This window comes from Rousettus aegyptiacus, unplaced genomic scaffold (assembly GCF_014176215.1).
Source record: "Rousettus aegyptiacus isolate mRouAeg1 unplaced genomic scaffold, mRouAeg1.p scaffold_m13_p_4, whole genome shotgun sequence".
Classification (NCBI taxonomy): domain Eukaryota; kingdom Metazoa; phylum Chordata; class Mammalia; order Chiroptera; family Pteropodidae; genus Rousettus; species Rousettus aegyptiacus.
Window position 1 is genome coordinate 121002878 of NW_023416307.1, and position 13723 is coordinate 121016600.

The 13723-nt window shown below is 44.5% G+C and overlaps 1 protein-coding gene and 1 long non-coding RNA gene across 4 annotated transcripts in view; one reads left to right on the forward strand and one right to left on the reverse strand.

The window, feature by feature from the left end:
* The window catches only part of LOC107500315, a 44531-nt gene extending 40705 nt beyond the window's left edge, over positions 1–3826 (reverse strand). Inside the window, exon 1 of the long non-coding RNA XR_001594501.2 lies at positions 3754–3826. This is a non-coding gene — a long non-coding RNA (uncharacterized LOC107500315). The remainder of the gene's footprint in view (positions 1–3753) is intronic.
* Positions 3827–4597: 771 nt separating this feature from the next.
* Positions 4598–13723, forward strand: part of HRH1 (histamine receptor H1) — a 62824-nt gene continuing 53698 nt past the window's right edge. The window contains exon 1 of one of the 3 annotated variants that reach the window (XM_016125407.2): positions 4598–4700. The gene's annotated coding sequence lies outside the window, so the exon portion shown is untranslated. Of the gene's footprint in view, positions 4701–9360; positions 10356–13723 lie in introns of those variants that run through there. The other 2 variants (XM_016125402.2, XM_016125406.2) reach the window with 2 other exon arrangements.

Consider the following 13723-nt stretch of genomic DNA (forward strand, 5'->3'; position numbering starts at 1 on the left):
TTTTTGTAACAATTATTGGGCATTTTTCCCAATTACCAAAACCATACATATTTACTAAGGAAATGTTAGAAAATTGGATAAGTGAAAACCAAAAGCTTCCGCAAATATTTCTTTCCCACCTATCCCTGATACAACTACTCCAAGCTTTTTTCTGCATAAATAGGTATACATTTTCACAAAATGAGTTTATGCATACCTCATCTTTTATATTTGCTCTTTTAACTTATTCACATCATAACTAGTTTTCACATAATTCTATATTCTCAAGAACGGTCTTAACAGCTGTTTAATAGACAATTCTGTTGATGTACCATAATTTATTTAACCAATCCTCTATAGTTATACATTTGGGTTATTTTTAATCTTTTATTATTATATGTCATCCTGAAATGAACATCTTTATGCATATCTTGTCAATATGATTATTTTCTCAGGAAAAACTCTAAGGTATGGAATAACAGACTGAACATTTTTAAAGTTCTCAACATCTGGTTCCAAACTGTCCTCAAGGAAGGCTGTATCAATTTACACTTCCTCCAGCAGTGTGCACACCAAACCTAAGCACTTTACTTAATGAGGAGATGGAAGAATAGATTTAGTCATTCCAGCTTGACATTTGCCATTCTTGCTCACCTTCTTTGAAACAGAAGGCTTTATAGCCAGACTAACTAAATTTAGAGTGGAGAAGTCAGACTAACTGCCCAAAGCCAGAAACTTTGGAACTGATTCAGGGCTAAGTTGAAAGGGTCAATTTCTATAACTCTAATAATATGCTTATGATTTGGCCCACTTTGGCCCTAACAGATGCATAATCACTCTCATGAAGTGAGCAGGAAATAAAACAAGGGAAGAGCCATTTTGCCCACTTTGGACAGCTATATGAAAAATGACCACTTGGTTCTCTCAGCATCCAGACTGTAGAATCCCCAGAGGAAATGACTGAATTCATAATGCGAAGGCCAGCAGGAGGGCAGTGGAGCTTGATGGCGCTCTTCCCAGAACTACCAGTCTATAGCTTTTGAACAGTTTGGGAGCCCAACATAAGTGGCAGTCACTTTCTCTGGTCTTAAAGGCTTTGCAATTTTCCAGTTTCCTCTGTACAAATACAAAGAAAACTCTCTTGGTTAGTGGGAAATCTAAAATTTCTCAGCTAAGACTTTAACTGGGAATTTTTTCAGGTCAGGAGACATTGATTCCATGACTAATCTGCTGGGTTCTGTAGTTGGTTAGCTGGATCACCTTAGGCAAGTTCATTACCCACTCTGGACCTTCTTAGTTTCCCTATGTGAAGAGGAAGCAATTGACCTGGATTCACTGGTGAGCCATGAATCCTGTTTCCCAGGGAGAGAGGGAAGACAGGAGGGGCCTCACTTCTTAATCGCTCACCAGAGGGGAGCACTTTACACACATAAATGTATTTAATCCTAACAACAGATCCATGAGGAAGTGGACATCTGTGGCTGTCCAGAACTAATATCCCATTATCCTGCTAATAGCACCCTGATTTTCTTTTAAGGAACCATCCCTCACCCACTCCTTGTCCCTGTGATTAAGGAGGGGCTGACTTCATGCCCTGACTCTAACCAAAGCCATGTGACTCAGGCTTGGCCAATCAGAACAACCGTGATGGTTTCAGAGCTGAGCATGTGATCCAAGCCAGGCCAATGGGAGTCAATTTGAGATTTTTGCTGGAAGTTTTAGAAAGGAATTGATTTCTTTTTCTTAAGGTTGTTTAATTGGCCACTTTTGCCTTCCTGTGGAAAGCCCCATCCTGCTATAAAACTGACACAAAAGAAAACAGAGTCAAAAGACAGAGGGAGACAGAGTCATGACAATTTTCTTTGAGCTTCTAGTACACACTATGTCTGAATCCAAAACTATCTCCTAAATTTTTCAGTTCAGAACCCTTTTTGACTGAAGCTGGCTTTAATTGAGTTTATGTTACCTGCGACCAAAAGAATCATCACTAAAATCCTGAATATGGCATAGACATTATTATTCTCATTTTACAGATGAAGAAATTGAGGCTCAGGGAAGCAATGTAAGCACCCAGCTAACAAGTGGTAGAGCAGATATTTTTAATCTCTCTCTTTATATGTACCTCTAATCTCTACTCAGGAGCTCAAGTAGTTTCCCTTTCTTAGCTTTCTTCCATGAAACACAGAAGTAGGAGCAGGCTCATGGAGTCAGACTGATTTGGGTTCCAGACCTGGTTCAGCTGCTTCTTAGCTGTCCGATCTTAAAATGACTTACTAACTGTATACTCTGAACAATTCGCCAATTTGTGCCTCAGTTTTCTAATCTGCAAAATGAGGTGATAATCGTATCTACCCCACAGTCATAAGGAAGGGATGTATTAGATTATATTAGATTATATAACACTCTTAGAACAGAGCCTGGCACGTGGTAAGTGTGACATCAGGGCTAGTTATTATTTTTCTTGTGCTGCCTGTATTTTTGTTAGTAAGTTAGCTACCCCTTCTAAATCCTGCAATCTCAAGATATGGCCTGAGTTATCTCATGACGCATCAGTTCTAAATGCCACAACAAAATATACATACCCTGGTTACCAAGGGCTTCGGATAAACATGCTGTTTCTAAAATGCTGATGTTTCTAAAAATGCTGATCCCTGTGGGCTGAGCAGGCCAACAATTAGCCCAGGAAGTGAAACTTTGGAGAGAAATTCCAAATAATCAAACCTTTGCTGAATTGCAGAAAGGAGAGCGAGTGAGCGGGATAGAAGTGGGGGGCGGGGGATCCCAATCATTTCCAAGGTTTTCCCCTCCTTAGTCCCACAGCTGTAGAGAGCAGAAATGTATTTCCCTTAGAGTTCACAATAGTTGCTACTCCAGTGTTAACTCATTTCCAAAAGGCGCGTTAGTCTGATAAAGCATAAACTATGGAGGCCCTGAAGAATTACCAGGGAACAGGAGGGGGCTTACTGTGGATTTGGACTGAGTCCTGTTTGTGGGCTTATGCTAATGTGCAGGGGCTGATCAGAGGAACAAATGGGAATCCCTTACCCCTCTGATTCATAAAAGTCAGAGCTGGTACTCAGGATAGTAACATGGCCTGTCAGTTAACCTGAATCTAAAGTCTTCTATCTCTGGGCATCATCATCAGCTTTTAATCTCCACCTTGTAGACAGGCTCGGTGGTCTATAAACTACCATTAATGGAGCTAAGTCCCTTACATAAATGACCTCATGGAACTTTCCAGGAGCCCCACTGAGATGAAGATTATTGCTCAGTAACGATGACTGGACCTTGTAGCTAGGCTGCATAGGGTGGATTCTCCATTCTCCTATATACAACCTGTGTGACCTTGAACAAATTACTTAACCTCTCTGTACCCCAGTTTTCTCCTCTGTAAAATATGGATACTAATAGTTCCTACTTATTCAGGCTGTTGTGAGGATTAAATGAGTAAGCACCTATAGCACTGAAAAGACTGCATGACACAATCACAGCTGTTTTTATTAACCCTCGCTTTATAGATGTGAACTCTGAGGCCAGAAGGGAGGATCACCCACACATCACACTCAGCTCCTGAAGCTGGACCTCAAATTAGCTCTATGTGATCCCACAATCACTGAGTGGAATACCCTCTACTCAGAGGAGGCTAAAATACCCCCATGAGGCCCTAAACTCACACTCTAGATCCCACACCCCAGTTCCTTCCTTCTCAAACACCCTCCTCTCCTGAACTTCGGTCTCTCTTCTGAAGAGTTGCGATAAGGTCTGAAGCCATACCTGTTTAGCGGTTTAAATGGAGTTTTCCTGGCACTGGAGAGAGAGAGAGAGAGAAGACAGAGTCTTTCTTCCTCCAGCTCTGGAAATGAAGGCAGTGGGTCAGAATTCTCAAGCTCCCAGAGTCAGAGGGCAGAGGACCTGCAGAAGAACCACACCTCACCCTCGCCCTTGCAACCTCCACCGCCCCACATCCTGCTGGCACAGGATGCTAATTGAAACACGTCTTGTTTTTGAAACTTGAGTTTATCTGGAGAGGCTAGGAAGAAACAGATAAGGGGTGTGGTGTTCTAGACCTTGGTGGCCTCTAGTTCCCCCATAAAGCCTTTCGGGATAGGTCCTTGTCTGTCAATATTCTGTCTGTCTGCCTGAGTTTGGCTGTCTTTTTCTATTTTGGTCTCTCTAGCAGGGATAAGGGAAGGTGGAGTATATATGTGTTTATCAGTCTGTTTGTGGTTGACTTTGCCAACATCATCTCATCTCTATTTCTATCTCTACATCTTTATCTTGACTTACCTATTTCTGTCTATCTGCCCTCAGTTCTCGCCAAGGTCTGACCCTTCTTTCACCTCTTTCTCCAAACCCAAGGTGCACTCCAAGGCGCAGAGCCCGAGGCTGGGGTGCTTGGAGGAAGCAGCTCCAACCCCGGGGCGGGCAGTGGCAGAAGGTGTTCGCGCCCAAGGCGCCCCTCTGGCACCCATTCCTGGCGTGGGGGCGGCCCTGGGAGCGCTGAGGAGGAAGCGTGGGCGCTGCAGACTGATGGGGCCCGGGTCTCCGCCTCTCTCCCTCCTTCCTTCCCCGCTGCCCCCCTCCGGCGCGGCTCCTCCCCCGGCGCCCCGCCTCTTCAGCCGGCTCCCTCCGCGCCCCCGCAGCCGCCGCTGCAGCCAAGCACCAAGCCGCCTGGCCGCCGCGGCCGCCGCACCACCAAACTTTCCCCGGAGCCAGTGCTGGTGAGTTAGAGCCCGGCGCGGGCAGGGCCGGAATTGGGACCGCAGCGGAGAGCCGCGGGCCAGGCTTGCGGAGCTGTAGCGACCCCCGGAGCCGGCCGGCGTGGGGTGGGCGCGCCTGCAGGGCCTCGGGACGTGGGCGGCTTGGGTAGGGTCACGTAGCGCGGCTTGCTCCCTGGCACCCTCCCGGTTTCTCAGTTCTGGCCCCAGTACCTTGACGCTCAAACACCTGTGGCTTCTCGCGGGTTGGTCAGGGTGCACCCCAGCGCCACGGCTTCCAGGCTCCGTCGCGGACAGGGCTGGTCTCCAGGTCTCCCAGAGCTGCCCGGCTCGGCTCAGAGTTTGATGATAACCGTAGAACAGCCCATCCATTGAGTGCGTTGTTGTGCCAGATGCTGGGCATCCATGATCTCTTTCGGGTCTCCCTGTTATTTGATGAAAAGGACATTATTATACCCATTTCACAGAGGAAGAAAATGAGTCTCAGAGTGGGAAGGTTGTGTTGAGGACCACCAGCGAGTCCAGGAGGGAGCTAGGACTTTGAGCCGTAGTCGGCCTGACCCAAACCACTTTACCACACGTGGACGAACCCCAGGTTCAGTCAGCAGCACCAGGAGTCGGATGTGGGAAGGGTCAAGACCACCGCCCACTGTCTCCTGCAGCCGGATTGCAAGCGCAGGTGTAGCGAACCACATCCTCTTCCTGGTATGGTCCGAGGGACCCTTTGAAAAAATAGATGGCTATCACGGTGAGGGAGTGCATTCTGGTGGTAAGAAGCGCATCAGAGCTACTCCTTTAGCGCAAGGGTGAGAAGGCACCAAATTCTGGAAGTTGCTCTCCTTTTTTCTGGAAGGAGCCAAGGAAGTCAGGAACAGGAGCACAGCAGTTTTTCACGGAAGCCACTTTCCCTCTCTGGGTGATTACCTCCTTTGTTCCCCCACCCTACCCCAAGCAGAAGACCCCACCCGAAATCCCTGAGTCTCTCTGGGTGTCCCCCTGCCTGGGAGCTGGGAGCGCAGAGATTTTCCAGGCAGGGTCTCTGTCCTCCGGCAGAGGGCTCCCACCTCAGACCTGGAGCTTGACGTTAGGGAATAGGGCTGGGAGTACTGTGTGAGCAAACTCCCCTGGCGGGAAGGTGCTTGGGGAACTCATTCCATGATGGGGAGATAGACCCTGTGACTGGAGCACAGGTAGGAATGAACCCAGATCATGAAGGAGAAGGGAGTTGGGGATCTGATAGGGTGGGGCTTGAATACCCCAATATTGGCTTTCATCTTGGAAGCAGCAAGGATCCAGCAGGGACTGGGAGAGGAGAAATGGGTAGAATGATCAGAGTATCATTTAATCCCATTTAGTTCTCAGAGCAGTCTTACAAGATAGGTACTATTACTGCTAGCCTCATCAGTCTGTGAAGCTCAGAGAGGTTAATTAACTTTCATGAGGTTGCTCAACTGGTCCATGGCAGAGTTAGGATTTAAACACAGGTCTTAACCTTACTCCTTCCCAATTATCAGTGAAACTCAGGCTGTGGACCTTAGGTCCCTCCTGCTTGTGGCTGGCAGCAGCAAAGGTGAAAAATAGAGAGTTGCCAGGCTACAGGATCCCTGATGCCCCCGCACCCCTTTCCTTTCTTTCTGATAGGTTTCCTTTCACTCACAGGAATCCCTGATACCCCCATGTAAATACTCTAATATCTTCAGAGCTTGTTAGACCTTCACATGCAAGCTCAAGTCTTCCTGAGACTGCCAGCTGTCTCAAGACATATGTCCCTTACTGGAGGAATAGTCTGTAGGGAAGCCTGGTACCATTTTCAAGTGTGACAGAAAATCTTTGCAAGGTGGGGGATGACCCAGCACTGCCTGTCCATGATTTCAGAGCTGGGTAGAGGCTAGAGCTGTCTACCAAGAACCCTGTAGCCTGGAAGAATTTGGGCAATTCTGGGCTGGGAGTGGTTTTTCCTGGACCTCAGCTGAGTGTCCAAGGAAGAACATCCTCCCCTTGGACTTTCTCAGAAGTCCATGTTTTCATTTTTCTTTTTGCAGGCAAGAAGTGCCTAGTAGAAATGGTGTGGCCTTTCCATAACGAAGACAGGGCATAGCGAAGAGGTCAAAAGTGTAGATTCTGGATCTGGCTCAAATCTCAGTGCTGTCACTTAGGAGCTATGTGGCCTTGGGCAAATTGCTATACTTCCTTGTTCTTCAATTTCCCTTTTTTAGAATAAGAGTGTTCATAGCACTTTCTTCATTAGGTTGGTAAGAGAATTGTGTTCCTGTACGTATAGCACCTAACTGATGCCATGTAATACATAAAAGTGCTATTTAAACATTAGTTGTCACTGGTGTAACTATGAAGGTCAAACAGGCCAGCTTTGTACCCTGGCTGTGTCACCTGCAAGCCTCTTGCTTTCTCCTCTGTATAGTGGCAGTAGGTCTAGTGTTATATATAAATCTGTCCCAGAAGTCTTAGTACAGTCTCAAGCTTTAAATAGGCTAAAATTCCAAGGCTCAGTGCAGACTTATTTAAACTTCTGGCACTTGACTAGGTACTCAGAAAACACTAGGCATTACCACGATTATCACTATGAAAGCTAACCTCTCTCCTTCATGCTCTGCCTTGGTTCTGAGGAGCATAGATTTGAGACAATTTTCTCGCTTGTGTTTTCTGGCAGGAAAAAGGCTCTTTCTGTCTTTCAGCCCAGGTTCTCTCTTCATGGTCATTTCTCAAGTCCACAAGGGACATATGCGGGCCTCTTGGTGGTGGTGGGTGTCAGAGGGTAGGTCTGAAGTTCATTTTATAAGGTCTATGTGCAACTGCCCTGTCCTCACCAAGGCGCAAGTGTCAACAGACCACTCTAGCTGCCTTTCAGATTGTCCCTACAGGTGGGATATTTTGTACACCTTTCAGATAAAATGGACACATCTTGAGTTCTAAAAATTTCTTTCCTTAAAAACAGAATACATTTTGTTTTGTGGAGTAAAACAAGTTCAAGTTTAGAACCCTAGCCTTGGCCCTTTGAGCTGAGTGACCTTGAGCATCAGCTTCCTCATCCCTATTAATCATATTTCCAGTGTCTGTTTCTCAGGAGTAATGCCAGGATAGAAAAGCAGAGAAAAGAAGGGAAAAAACAGGTTTTATAAATGGCAAAGAATTACGTGCAATTGTAAGTAATTCTCATTAGCATTCAGACCAGGCATTAGCTGTAATTGCTCCTGATTCAAGACGTTTATCTGAAAGATGTACCTGGCAGAGGATCATTCAAGCCCCGATCACCTGCTGCCCTCCCTTTCACAGTGACATGGAGCATTTCTGAATTGCGGGATGTAATTATAATAAAGCTCCCTTATCTTATTTATAAGTGACTCACTTCTGCCATTAATGGTAGCCGAGGATTCAGGCACACACTCATTGGGAACAATGCCAGCGATGCCGTGGGAGGGGAAGCCAGGATGCCTCTCCTCTTTTATGCATTCATCTTCCCTGCTATAATTCTCCAGTGATAATGCATGAGGATCACATGGGCCAGGATCGAAGCTGACAGCTCTCCATTTGTGCAGCAGCTTGGATGGCAAGGACCATTGAAATTTGATGCTGCCAGCAGAATGGATGTTAGAAATTATTACTTCACAACATAGACGATGGAGCAAAGGAGCTTGAGGAAGGCATCTACCTCCAGGGAGTGCTTAAAAGCATGTACCCTCGTGTCCAACAGACTTGAGTTTGAATCTGGTTCTGCCAGCTTGTTAGTTGTGGTATGATTTTTGGCTGTCTTTTCAACTAGACGCTCAACTCTGATAGAGCAGAGGTCATGTCCATCTTATTCACCAGGATATTCCAGAATATTCACAGCTTCTAGAACTTTGAACGGCCTCATGAATGACAAATAAATAGGTGGCTATATGAATGACAAATTGCTCGATCGAGGCCCAGCTTTCTCATCTGTAAAATGGGGTTATTATAGCACCAGCCTTGTAGGCTGTTGTGAGGACCGAGTGAGGAAATGTTACTCACAGAATAAGCACTCAACATTGCCCTTGATGACGAATTGATGAGCAGAAGCAAGGACACAGCTGGCCTAATCTGGGAGAGAAAACTTTTTTCCCCACCCTCAGACCCAAAAGGGCAATAATTCTAGTAATAAGAATCCCTGTATTTATACAGCACTCTACAAAGGGTGTTCATATCAGTTATTTCCTAATAACTAGACAGAATGGCTATTCCTGTTTTACAGGTGATGAAACTCAAGTTCAGAGGGGTTGGTGGAATGCCCAGAGTCACACATTTTAAAAATAACAAGAGATGGAGTATAAGCTCTGACCTACCACCCGTTATTGCTAAGCTCTGTATTGTCCCATAGAGGGTGGAAGGTGTAGTATTTAGTCTTCCATGAACATCGTATCTCTCTTCATTATTTAAGATATCTTTAACTTCTCATGGTATAGCTTCCTAATTTCCCCTTGGTGATCTTGCATGTTTTTTGTTAGATATATTCCTAGTCATTTGATAAGTTGCATACTATTATAAATTTTATATATATGTATAATTTACATATATAAACATATTTGTAAAAATATGTTTGCACTTTGCATATTGATTTAGCATCCAGAAATCTTGCTCAACTCTCTTAGTAATTCCAAAAATTTATTTGTAGATTTTTTTCAAAATACCGTGTGTACAATTATAGGAGGTACAAATAACACTTCTGTTTCTTCCTTTCTGATCCTTTCATTCCTTTTTTTTTTTTTTTTTTTTTTTCCTTTATTTCTTGCCTTACTGCCCTGGCTAAGACCACAGTACAAGAATGAATTAAAGACGGGATCGTGGGCATCTTGCCTTTTGCAGCTCTTAGGGAGGAGCTGTCCACATTTGACAGTTAGATATAATGTTTACTCTAGGGTTTTGGTAGATAATCTTTATCAGATTAGAGAAGTTTCTTTCTATTCCAAGTTTGCTGAGTGTTTCTTTTCTTTTTAGTCATAAATGGAAGTTTTGGTTTTAACAGATGTTTTCTCTGCATCTGCTCAGATGGTCATGCGATTTTTCTTTGTCAATCTGTTAACATGGTGAACTACATTGATTTTTGCTTTTCTAGAATAAACCCAACTCAAGTAGTCCTGTAGCATATTTGTTGCTAGATTATTTCTGTTCACTTTTTCGTTTAGAATTTTAACATCATGCGTTCATAGTGAGAGCCACCGGCAATTTTCCTTTCTAGTGCTTACTTGTGAGACTTCGGTGTCAAGGTTATGCTGGCCTCATAAAATGAGGTGGGCCGCGTTCCCATTCCTTCAGTTCTCTAGAATAGATTGTGCAAGCTGGGTGGTGTTCTTGTCGAGTGTTCGGTGGAACTCACCAGTGAGGCCCTCAGAGGGTGGAAACTAAAGTCGGGGGGTGGGGTAAAGAGGACAGCCAGTTTTAGCTCAATCTAAGAAGGAACTTTACTACAATGAGAGGCTGAGGCTGCTTCAGACAGGACTGGAAAGGGACTGTGACTCTGTCTTTGCCGAGTGCTGTGTGGAGAGTCTAGCCTTGGACACTGCATAGGATTCTTTCAACCAAAGATCACAGATGAAGGGAGATCAGCACAGAGTGAAAGTCTGATGTCTGTGGGTTCTGCTTGAGTCTCCTCTTGCTTCTGAAGTTGCTGCGGCTGCAGACCAGGTACTTGCCATGAGTTATTACTCCCCAGTTCCCACAGATGGAGAGACCTGACTCCATGGACCGTTCTTCTTCCAGTTGGTAGAAGAGGCTTTTCTTCTCCATAGTATCAGTTTGTCTGAAATACCCATATTATAACCTGGGTCTATACCCATCTTCCTGGTTCCCCTTTCCCGGGGTAGACAGATTTGGGCAAGTTTCTTAGTGGAAATCTTCCCTCAGTCTTCTGCTACTAAAGTGCTAGGCACTGTGCCAATTTGTGTCATCTCTCTTAATCCCCCTACCAATGCTATGAGGTAGTTACTTTACTCCCATTATTCAAATTAGGAAAACAAGTTTTCTAGTTGTCATTATTTCAATGGTTTCATTATTTCACACTAAATTTTCATTCTCTAACCTGTTTGGATTTGAGGGTAAGATAAAAATCTAACTTAATTTTTCATTCACCTGTTTAACCAGTTGTCCTCATTTTGTTTACTGATTTTTTTTTCCTTTCCTCATCTATGTTCCCTGTACCAGACACTAACTTGCTTAACCCTATCTTCCAAAGCAAAGCTGCAGCATTACACAATTCCAGGCAGCACCATTCATGTGGTTTTCTATCTTGGGGCTCAGGATGTGTGACCTGGAGACCCTGTCATTAGCAGGTCTATTTTCAGACTGCCTCTTCTGGTCTTGAACTTTCTATTGTCGACCATCAGACAGGGTCATGGCAGGAAATAGAGGGCAAATGCCAACTGTGCACAGCACAGATGGAGAGGAGGAGTTGGGATCTGTGCCACACTGCTTTGATGATTATCTGTATAGTGTATGTTTTCATAGCCACCAAAGGCACCTGCTTTCCCCTTCTTCTTCTTCTTGTTCTTTTTTTTTTTTTTCAAACTTTCTAGGCAGTTTTCACTCTCAATTTGTTCTTTTGGAAAAACTTCATTTATTTACTACCTGGCTTTTCTCTGTTCCTCGAGAGGATCATTATTAAGTAAATCCATCTGCTATCCCTCTGCCTAAGCCCATGTGAAGTGCAGTTTCATCTCCAGCCCACACAATGTGGTCTGGAGAGTCTGCCGATGTAACCGTTGATCTTGGGCCCATGACGAAAGTTTCATTTTCTTTCCTCTGTCCATGGCCTCTAACTGCTTGTATGGCAGGTCTAGCCTGATGGACCTAATATGGACCTCTGGTAGATCTCAGTTTCAGTTTCTCTGGAGAATGATATTCTAGCTCTTCAAAGCACCTCCAGAGGGCTCCCCGGAGCAAATTCGGTAGAAACCAGAAATTCTGCATTTAAATCATACTGGCGCAATCTTCTGAAAACATGGTCATATGAGTCAGAAAGAGACAAAATGTAATTGTAGATATAAACTCAATTATATAAATGATACCCATAAATTCAGTTTACAGTTGTGAGCAAAGTTTCCAGGGCCAGATGATGTAGGTTTCAGTCTGGCTCTACCACTCTCCAGAGTGTGTCCCTGGCAAGCAATGCACCTACCTTTGCCTTGATTCCTTAAGCTCTCCAGTGGGGTTAGTGATTGCATTAACTGACAGGATTGTCATGAGTATTATAACATTGAGTCATGAAGTGCCAAAGAATTGATATTTGGAAAGCATTTTCAGTAGAAACTGGTAGCTAGTTCATAAGCGTTTATTAAATAAACCCACTAATAAACAAAGATATATGGATTTCTCTTCCCGCAAGAAATTGGGAGTCATTTTGTCATGTTCCAAAACAAAACCCATTGGGTTTTTAAAATTTAGAGTTGTATTAATTCTGTATCAGTTTCTGACCTGCCTCGTGCAATTCGAGTTTTCTGTGTAAAGATGTATTCTTTCAAGTTAGACTGGAAGATCCTTGAGGGCATGCTACATGCCACTTTACCAAAGCTCTCCAAAGATTCTTTTAAAAAGTAAGAGAACCTAGAGGCAAGTGTGTTTAGTGGCACTAGGTGGTTTTCAGAATCTAGAACTGAACTCACATCCTGTTGCCATCAATAGTCACCACTTTGTTCTCAGAGGAAGCATTTTAATCTCCCTGGCCTCGGTTTTCTCATTTGTAAAGGGGCAATAATCATAATCATAATCTTAATCATACTCATCTAACAGCATTATTGAGAGCCTCTTCCCTCAGATCTTGCAATAACCAACACCTTCTCATCACTGAGGACTCAGATATTCCCTCCTTGGAGATGCCTTCCCTGACCACCCCATTTTGACCCCCACCCCAGTGCAATCACTCTCCATTGACTTTCTTCACAGCCCCCATCAGATTGCCAGCTCCAAGAGTGTAGGGGTGTCATCTACCTGGTTCACTGCTATACCTGCAGTGCCTCATCAATTAGTACCTTGCACCTAGTAGGTGTGCAGTAAAAATTAATTGGATAAAGGAAGTAAGATCACGGCTAGATCCTTAAAGACAAGGACATGCCCAGATTGTGCAAATGGTGGTGAAGACTATTAAGATGGTGAATGTCCCTAGCACTTTGTAGCATTCACACACCTGAACATACTATTAGGCATTGTGAAAATAGTAAGAAACACTGAGCAAAGATGAGCTCTTTTCATGATTGTATCACGAGCTCAATAAATATTTGTCAGTCGTTTATTGATCGATTCTCACTGGGGCTGACCGAGACCCTGAGAAGTTCTATTAATGAGTCAGGAATACAGAACAGGGTCTTCTCCTGCTGCTCAGTCCTGTTGGGGGTGGGAGGGGTCGATAAATAGCACTCTTTCGCCTGGCCTGAGTTCTCAACCAACTGAGAATTAAGACAAAGAGCAAGGCAGCTGGAGAACAAAATGTCACTGTTATTAGTGATCAGAGTGGCATCGGAGAATGCATACTGGCTAATACCGAAAGCCAGAATTGGATGGGGTTCCCTGCCTGTCCCTGTGCAGGCCGTGCTGGGTCCTGCAGAGAGGCAGCCCCTTCATTCTGGTGGAGAGCAGAGTCAGACACATGCTTCCCACTGGCAAACTGGCTCCTAAAAGAAGCAGAAAAAGGCCTGAGGTTTGCTTGCCTATTTCTTCTCTCAAACTCACTCATAAATAATGTGGCACCATATATAAACCCAGGGGAGGAGCCAATGAGGATGGGGAGAGAGGCTGGAGTATGAAGCTAGTAAAACTCACATTACATGGAAAGAATCATGAAGAAGGAAACAGGGCAAGAAGCCATCGAGGGTAGGGAGGTGAGCTCAGGAGAGACAGAGAGATCCAGAGGTCTCTGATGACAGATCATTATGTGTACCAGCAGAGTATGAAAGAAAGTCCCTGACCTTTCTGAGCCTTTCCATCCAGCTAACCAAGGAAAGGAATTGTCATCTATTGTGAAAGGACTGCCTGGCCAGGGTTTTCCATTCATTATATCACCC